We start from the raw sequence: 9,763 nt of genomic DNA on the forward strand, positions 1-9,763 counted from the left end.
ATGGCACAGGATATAAAGGATATGAAGAAGAACCTAGAAGGTCATAAAGAAGAAATGACAAGAGTAAATAAAAAAATAGACAATCTTATGAAAATAAAAGAAACTGTTGATGAAACAAAAGATTCTGGATTCTCATAGTACAAAACTAGAGGAAGCTGAACAAGTGAATCAGTGATCTGGAGGATGACAGAATGGAAAATGTAAGAACAAAAGAAAGAATGGGGAAAAATTTTTTAAAAATTGAAACAGACCTCACGGATATGATAGATAATATAAAAATTCCAAATATAAGACTCATTGGTGTTACAGAAAGGGAAGAGAAGGGTAAAGATCTAGAAAGAGTATTCAAATAAATTGTTGGGAAAACTTCCCAAATCTTCTAAATACCATAAATACACAAATCATAAATGCCTAGTGAACTCAAAATAGAATAAATCCAAATAAACACACTGCAAGACATATTCTGATCACACTGTCAAATAGAGAAGAGAAGGAGCAAGTTCTGAAAGCAGCAATAGCAATTCACCACAAAGGAAACAGCATAAAACTAAGTAGTGACTACTCAGCAGCCACCATGGAGGTGAGAAGGCAGTGGCATGACATATTTAAAATTCTGAGAGAGAAAAATTGCCAACCAATAATTCTTTATCCAGCAAAGCTTTTTTACAGACAAACAAATGCTGAGAGAATTTGCTAACCATCACTATGTTGTGTACTAGAGACTCATCTTAGACAAAGGGACACAAACAAATTGGAAGTGAAAGGATGAAAAAATGTTTCATGCAAGCTACAGCCAAAAGAAAGCAGAAGTAGCAATAGTAACCTCAGATAAAATAGGCTTTAAATGCAAAGATGTTGTGAGAGATAAAGAAGGCCAGTACATTATAATAAAAGGGACAATTCAACAAGAAGAAATAACAGTCATAAATGTTTATGTACCCAATCAAGGTGCCCCAAAATACATGAGACAACATTGGCAAAACTAAAGGAAGCAATAGATTTTCCCACCATAACTGTGGGAAACTTCAATGCATCACTCTCTCCTATAGATAGATCAACCAGATAGAAGACTGGAAATTGAAAACCTAAACAAATCTGGTCAATGAATTTGAATTAACAGACATATATAGAACATTACATCCCAAACCATCAGGATATATATTTTTCTCTAGTGCTCATGGAACTTTCTCCAGAATAGATCTTATACAGGGCCTCACTCAATTAAAAAAATGAAATTAATCAAACACATTCTCTGATCACCGTGGAATGCAATTAGATGTCAACAACAATCAGAGACCCAGAAAATTCAAAACTACCTGAACATTAAACAACACACAACTAAACATTCAGTGGGTTAAAGAAGAAATAGCAGAGAAATTGTTAAATATAAAGAGAAAAATGAAACTGAGAACACAACATATCAAAATCTATGGGATGCAGCAAAAGTGATACTGAGGGGGGAATTTATAGCTCTAAATGTATACATTGAAAAGAATAAAATGCTAAAATCAATAAACTTATGGAGCAACTGAAGAAAACAGAAAATCAACTGCAAGCTAACCCTAAACCTAGCCAAAGAAAAGAAGCAAGGATTAATGCAAAAATAAATGATGTAGAGAACAAAAACAAAAAACAATAGAGACAATAAATAACACCAAAAGTTGGTTCTTTGAGATCAACAAGATTGACAAGCTCCTAGCTAGACTGACAAAATCAAAAAGAGAGAAGACCCAAATAAAAAAATGAATGAGAGAGGCCATATTACTGTGGATCCTGAAGAAGTGTAAAAAAAATTAAAAGATGATACTAAGAACAACTTATGACAATAAACTAGATAATATAGAGGAAATGGACAATTTCCTGGAAAGACATGAACAACCCCCACTGACCAGAGTAGAAATAGAACATGTCAACTAACCAATCATGAGCAAAGTTATCCAAGCAGTCATCAAAAAGCTTCCCATAAATAAATTCCCATAGCCAATAGGCTTCAAAGGGGAATTCTACAAAACTTTCCAAAAACATTGATACCAATCTTACTTAAACTCTTTCAAAACATTGAGAAAAATGGAACTCTACCTAACATATTTCATGAAGTTAACATCACTCTAATACCAAAACCAGTTAAAGATGCTACAAGAAAGGAAAACTACAGGTCAATATCCCTAGTGAATATAGGTTCAAAAATTCTCAACACAATACTTGGAAATTGAATCCAAAGACACATTTAAAAAATCATATAACATGACCAATTGGGGCTCATTCCAATCATGCAATGATGGTTCAACCTAAGAAAATCAATGCATTACAGCACATTAAAAATCAAAATGGAAAAAATCAAATGATCATCTCAATAGTTGCTGAAAATGCATTTAAAAAATCCAGTATCTCTTCTTGATATAAACACTTCAAAAGGCAGGAATTGAAGGAATCTTCCTCACTATGATAAACAGCATATATGAAAACCCAAAGCCAGCATAGTACTCAATGGTGAGAGACTGAAAGCCTTCCCTCTAAGATCAGGAATGATAGAAGGATGCCTGCTGTCACCACTGTTATTCTACATTGTGCTAGAAGTGCTAGCCAGGGCAATATACCAAGACAAAAAATAAAACTCATCCAAATTGGAAAGGAAGAAGTAAAACTGTCATTATTTGCAGATGATATGATCTTATATCTAGAAAACTCTGATAAATCAATGACATAGCTTCTAGAGCTAATAAACAAATTTAGAAAATTAGCATGAAACAATGTTAATGCACATAATTCAGTAAAGTTCCTATACACTAGAAGTTACTGAACTGAAGAGACAGTCAAGAAAAAGATACCATTTTCAATAGTAACTAAAAAAAATCAAGTAACTAGGAATAAACTTAACTAAGATGTAAAAGACCTACAAAAGGAAAACTACATATCTCTAGTAAAGGAAATAAAAAGGGACCTAAAAAATGGGAAAATATTCCATGTTCATGGATAGGAAGGGTAAATGGACTTAAGATGTCAGTTCTACACAAACTCATCCACAGAGTCAATGCAATCACTATCAAAATTCCAACAACCTAATTTGCAGACTTGGAAAATCTAGTTATCAAATTTATTTGGAAAAGGAAGATGCCTCAATTTGGTAAAACATTCTACAAAACAAAACAAAGTAGGAGGTCTTACAGTCCCTGACTTTGAAGCTCATTATAAGGCCACAGTAGTCAAAACAACATGGTACTGGTGCAAAGATAGATATATCAATCAAGGGAATCAAACTGAGAATCTGGAGATAGACCCCCAGATCTATGGTAGAGTGATCCTTGATAAGACACCCAAAGCCACCAAACTTGGACATAACAGTCTTTTCAACAAATGGGGCTGGGAGAGTTGGGTATCCATATTCAATAGAAGGTAAGAGGACCCCTAACTCACACCCTATGCAAAAATTAAATCAAAACAGGTTAACGACCTCAACATAAGGGACAATACCATAAAACTCCTTGATGATAATGTAGGGAAACATCTTCAAAACCTGGTATTAGGTGGCCAATTCCTAGACTTACACCCAAAGAACAAGCCACAAAAGAAAAAAATAAACGGGAATTCCTCAAACTTAGATGTTTCTGTACCTCAAAGGAATTTGTCAAAAAGGTGAAGAGGCAGTCTACTCAATGGGAAAAAGTATTTGGAAAACATGTATCTGACAAAATACTGATAGGTTGCATATATAAATCCTACAACTCAATGACAATAGTACAGACAGACAAATTATAAAATGGGGAAAAGATATGAAAAGACAGCTCTCTGAAGATGAAATAAGAATGGCCAAGAAATACATGAAAAATTGCTAAGCTTCACAAGCTATCAGAGAAATGCAAATTAAGACCACAATTAGATATGCCACACCAATTAGAATGGCTGCCAGTAAACAAACAGGTAGCTACAAATGTTGGAGAGGATGTGGAGAAACTGGAACTCATATTCATTGTTGGTGGGACTGTATAATGGTTCAGCCACTCTAGAAGACAGTCTGGCAGTTCCTTAGAAAACTGTACATAGAATTACCCTTCAATCCAGCAATCACACTTCTCAGTATATACCTGGAAGATCTGAAGACATTGACATGAACAGATATCTGCACAGCAATGTTCATAGCAGAAATATTCACAATTGCCAAGAGATGGAAACAACCCAAATATCTTTCAACATTTGAGTGGATAAATAAAATGTGTTTTTCATACATGATGGAATACTAAATGGCAGTAAGAAGGAACCATGTTGTGAAACATGTGGCAACATGGATGAATCTTGAAGGTGTAATGCTGAGCAAAATAAACCAGGCACACACACAAAAATATTATATGGTACTACCAATATGAACACTGAAAAATGTAAAATAAATAGTTTAAAATGTAGAATGAAGAGGACCTAGCAATAGATAGAAACTAGTGAAGGGAGAATGGAAACCTAATAAGTACAGATAACTTAATGTTGGTAAATATAACATTCAGGGAATGCTCAGAAATGACTATGGTTTGTTAATTTCTGGAGAGTATGGTAGGAACAAGTTCATAGAAATGTAATTATCTTAGGTTGTCTGTTTTTCTTATTCCTTTTCTGTGTTATAATCTGTAAATTTTCTTGGGGTAGTGTAGGGACATTTTGGAAGTAATGCAGTTATTTTAGGTTGTTTTTTCTCATTCCTTTGGTTTTGTATGGAAAGTTTTCTATTTTCTGTCTTTTTAAACTTTTTGATAGCATTAATTTAAAAATAAAAAATATATACATAGAGACCTCCTGAGAAGCTGGGGGAAAATGCAGAGGTGTTGGTCTTCCTCACTTGGGTGGTTGCTGATGTTCTCACAAACATTGAAGACTGGCTGGTTGATATGCCAAACCCTATATCACAGGACTTGCCCTTAAGATGACTGTTACTGCAAACGCTAGGTCTGCTTATAATTGTGCCTAAATGTCTCCCCCTCAATCCCTCTTTGTTGCTCAGATGTGGCCCCTCTCTCTAGCTAAGCCAACTTGGTGGGTGAAATCACTGCCCTCCCTCCTACATGAGATCTGACACCCAGGAGTGTATATCTCACTGGCAACAAGGAATATGACTCCCAGGGAGGAATCTAGACTGGCATCATGGGATGAAGAAGACCTTAAACAAACGGGGGATGTGAAATGAAATGAAATAAAGTTTCAGTGGCTGAGAGATTCCAAATAGAGTCAATAGGTTACTCTGGTGGATGCTTTTATGCATTATATAGATTAACTCTTTTTAGGTTTTAATGAATTTGAATAGCTAGTAGTAAATACCTGAAACTAACAAACTACAGCACAGCAACCTTGAACCTTGAAGATGATTGTATAACACTGTAGCTTACAGGGGGTGAAAATGTGACTGTGCAAGCCTTGTGGATCACACTCTGCTTTATCCAATATATGGATGGATGAGTAGCAAAATGGGGGAAAAAAACTAAAGGAAAAGTAGGGTGGCACAGGGATGATTTGGGTGTTTTTCTTACTCTTATTTTTTAATTCTTATTTTCACTTTTTCTATAATAAGGAAAATGTTACAAATTAAAATGGGGTCATGAATGAACAACTATATGATGGTATTGTGATCAATTCATTGTATATCTTGGATGATTGGTGTGAGAATAAATCTTATTAAAAATGTGCAGGTAGTTATGTGAACATGTGTGATGAAATATCATAGAATGATACACAAAGATATATCCTTCCCCCTGCCACCCAAAACAAAAAAAAACACAAACAAGTGCCTGCAAAAACTGGTGAAATCCAAGGTAGGTCTACAAACTAGTTAGTTTCTTGAGTTGTGCCAATGTCAGTTTCCTTATAGTTATGTAAAATGTCATCCTTAGGGAGAGGAAGTGATGTGAATACAGGACTTCATTGTATTAATTTTGTAAATGTTGAAATTAAAAGTTAACATGGGGAGATGGCAGCATAGGGGGGAGTAGAATTTAGTTAGTCCCCTGGAGCAACTAATAAATAATGAGGAACAATTAGTAAATAATGTGGAATAACTGCTGCGGGACAACCATGACTGCCCACACATTATATACTAGCTTGGATTGAGTGGAATAGCTGAGATGGCAGCATAAAATCTATAAGTCAAATCTATTGAAACATGCCAGAAGCCCCTCCCCTCACAGCAGGCCGAGCTGCAAAACCTTGATGTGGAAGAAACCAGCAGTCATGGAGCAAGGGAATATAGCTCAGCCCAGCTCCAAATGGGATTTTAATTAAAAAAAATTGGACTGCTGAATACAAGCTACAGACATAGACAAACCCCAAACAAGCAGACAGAGGCTTTTAGTGACCCTGATCTTAAAGAGCCAGAAAAATCCTGTGTCCTGAGGAAGGGAGCCCAGAAGACCAGGTGCTATTGCTGGTTGATGGGGAAAACTGGAGGTTTGTTTGTTGGCTCTGAGAGGGGGCTTTCTTTCCCTTTTCTCTCTCTCAACCTATGTGGCTCAGTGGAGAGAGCATAAGCCATTTTTAGTTCATAGAATTCTGACCCAGACAGGGGTGGAGATAACAGAGTCAGAGAGAAAATGGAAAAACTCAAATGCAGAAAACACCCTAGGGGCTGTATCTTCCCTAAATGGAAGGAGGTGGACCCCAGCTCTAGTGTCAGCCTTCCCTTCTGAACTCAGACCCCAGAGCTTTGTGGTAAAGAACCAAAACAGAAAGTAAAGGGGCCACACCTCCTTACACCAGTTGGGAGTGACAGGCTGAGAGTTGCCACCAGTTGGTGGGTTAGGAAAAGCCCAGTGGCTAGAGACCTCACAGGAAATTCTGTCAACCCCTATGACACACCCTAAGGAAGACTTGAAACTGAGTATAACCCCATTCTGAAATCTGAACCTTTTCTGTTCTGGAAAAATCTGATTGGGGTAACCAAGGAAACCAGATGGCTAGGCAACAGAAAACTACATCTATATAAGGAAAAACAAAGATATGGCCCAGTCAAAGAACAAACTTACACTTAAATCAAGATGCAGTTGAGATATTATTTCACTTTTACAAAACAATCAATTAAAGAGCTTCAAAGAAATATATCAAGTCAAATGAAACACCAAATCAATAAGTTCAGGGAAGATATGGAAAAAGAGATGGAGAATATAATGAAAACACCAGGTGAAAGTAAGATAGGAATTGAAAGTTTGAAGAAACTGACAGAATCTATGGAAATGAAATGCACAACAAAAGAGATGAAAAAGACAATGAAAACATGCAACAGGAGATCTCAAGAGGCAGAACAAGACACCTGAAATCCTACACACAACAGATAGGGAAAAGAATGGAAAAACCTGAGCAATGTCTCAGGGAATTGAATGGCAACACGAAGCATATGAATGTATATGTCATGGGTTTCCCAGAGGAGAAGAGAAGGGAATAGGGGAAGTATCAATAACAGAGGATATAATCAATGAATATTTTCCATCTCTTATGAAAGATAAAATACAAGATCAAAGAAGTGCAGCATACCCCAAATAGAATAGATATGAATAGACCTATGCCAAGACACTTAATAATCAGATTATCAAACATCAAAGACAGAGAAAATACTGAAAGCAGCAAGAGAAAATGATCCATGACATACAAGGGAAGCTTGATGAGATTATGTGTGGATTTCTCTGTAGAAACCATAGAAGCAAGAAGGCAGTGGTGTGGTATATTTAAGATATTGAAAGAGAAAAACCACCAACCAAAATCCTATATGCAGCAAAACTGTCCTTCAAACATGAGAGAGAGTTTAAAATATTTTCTGAGAAACAGACAATGAGAGAGTTTGTGAACAAGATACTTGCTCAAAAGGAAATACTAAAAGGAGCACTAAAGACAGAGAGGAAAAGAAAGGAATGAGAGGTTTGAAACACAATTTTAGATGATGGTAGCACAAAAATAGAAGTACATTGAACAAAGATGACTGTGAGTATGGTTGAAAGAAGAAGGTTAGGAGCATTTGGGACACCAGAAGTACAGGGGAAAGATAAAGCCTGGGACCATATAACTCAGTGAATCCTAGAGTGCTCAACAATTGTGATAAAATGTGCAAATATGTTTATACATGAGGGAGAATAAATGTATAGCAACCTTGCAAGGTGTTAAAAATGTGGTAGTAATGAAAAATACAATCAATACAAACTAGAGACTATTGCTAACAGAAACTTAATATTATGCTTCATTTTATGTAACAAAGGCAATATACCAAATGTAAATGCCTATAAGAAGGTGACATAAGGGAGGAACTTTGGTATTGGTGATGTGTGACTTTTATACTCCTTAAGTTTAATTCTATCTTTCCTTTCTTGCTTTTTAGTTGTCATTTTTTCTTTCTTGTTCTTTTTCTTTTGTCTCTGACTTCTTGGACTCTTCCTCCTTCCTTGTGGAAGAAATGGAGATGTCCTTTCATACATAAGAATGATGGTGGTGAATGCATAAATATGTGATTATACAGACAACCATCAATTGTTTACTTAGGATGTAATGTATGGTGGTTGAACAAAACCATCTTAAAAAGGGTTAATGCAGAAACCTTGAGCATACTATATTGAGTAAAATAAATCAGACACATAACGGCAAGTATTGTATGGCCTCACTGACATGAACTAATTATAATATGTAAACTCATAGACATGAAATGTAAGTTACCATGTTATAGAACGAGGCTGAAAATGGGGAGCAATTGTTTATTATGTGCAGAATGTTTAACTAGCTGAACTAAGTGTTTGTGAATGGGCAGAGGTGATGGTAGTGCATTATAGTGAGCATAACTAACAGTGCTGAATGGTATGTGAATGTGGTGGAAAGGGGAAGCTTAGAGTTATATGTCACCAGAAGGAAAGTTGAATGTTAAAATATGGGAATGTGTAAAACAGTGAACATGTGGTGGACAATGTCCATGACTAACTGTACAAATATTAGAAATCTCTTTCATGAACTAAAACAAATGTATGACACTGTAACTAGAAGATAATAATGTAAGGGTATATAGGGAAAATATACATATTGTAAACTATGTACTACAATTGGTAGAATTTCAACATTCTTTCATCAACAGTAATGAATGCACTATACCAATAATATGAGTCAGTAATGCAGGGGGTTTGGTTAGGGGTATGGGAGGATATGAGTTTTCTTTTTCATCTTTATTTCCTTTCTGGAGTAATGAATATGTTCTAAAAATGGAAGCAAAATCAATTGTGGTGATGGATGCACAGGTATATAATGGTACAATGGGCAACTGATTGGCACTTTGCATCTTTGGATAATTGTATGGTATGTGAACAATTTCAGTAAAATTAAATTTAAAAAAGTTAAAGGGGAAAAGTTTACACCAATTAGATTAGTGAAGATGAAAAGTTTTGATAACATACTGTTGGCAAGAGTGTGAAGAGTCAAGAATTCATATACATTGCTTGCAAGGGTATCAATTTAAATCTGTACCTTCATGGAGGAAAATGTGGTGGTATCTTTCATGATCACAAATGTAGATAATTTGGACACAGTATTTCCATATTTAAGAATTCACCTTACATATTATCTGCTTGCTTATGTGTACACTCACTTATATATGACTGGTTATCCTTGCAACACTGTCTGGAAACAAAAGAACAGAAACAACATAAATGTCCTTGAAGGGAGGACTGGTCTGTGATAGATCCATACGATGAAACATGTAATTTGCAAAAAAAACAAAAACAAAAAAAACAAAAACGTATATAACTGTGGAGTAGCATCTTCAAAA

Source organism: Choloepus didactylus, chromosome 4, assembly GCF_015220235.1.
Source record: "Choloepus didactylus isolate mChoDid1 chromosome 4, mChoDid1.pri, whole genome shotgun sequence".
In the NCBI taxonomy this organism is placed as follows: domain Eukaryota; kingdom Metazoa; phylum Chordata; class Mammalia; order Pilosa; family Megalonychidae; genus Choloepus; species Choloepus didactylus.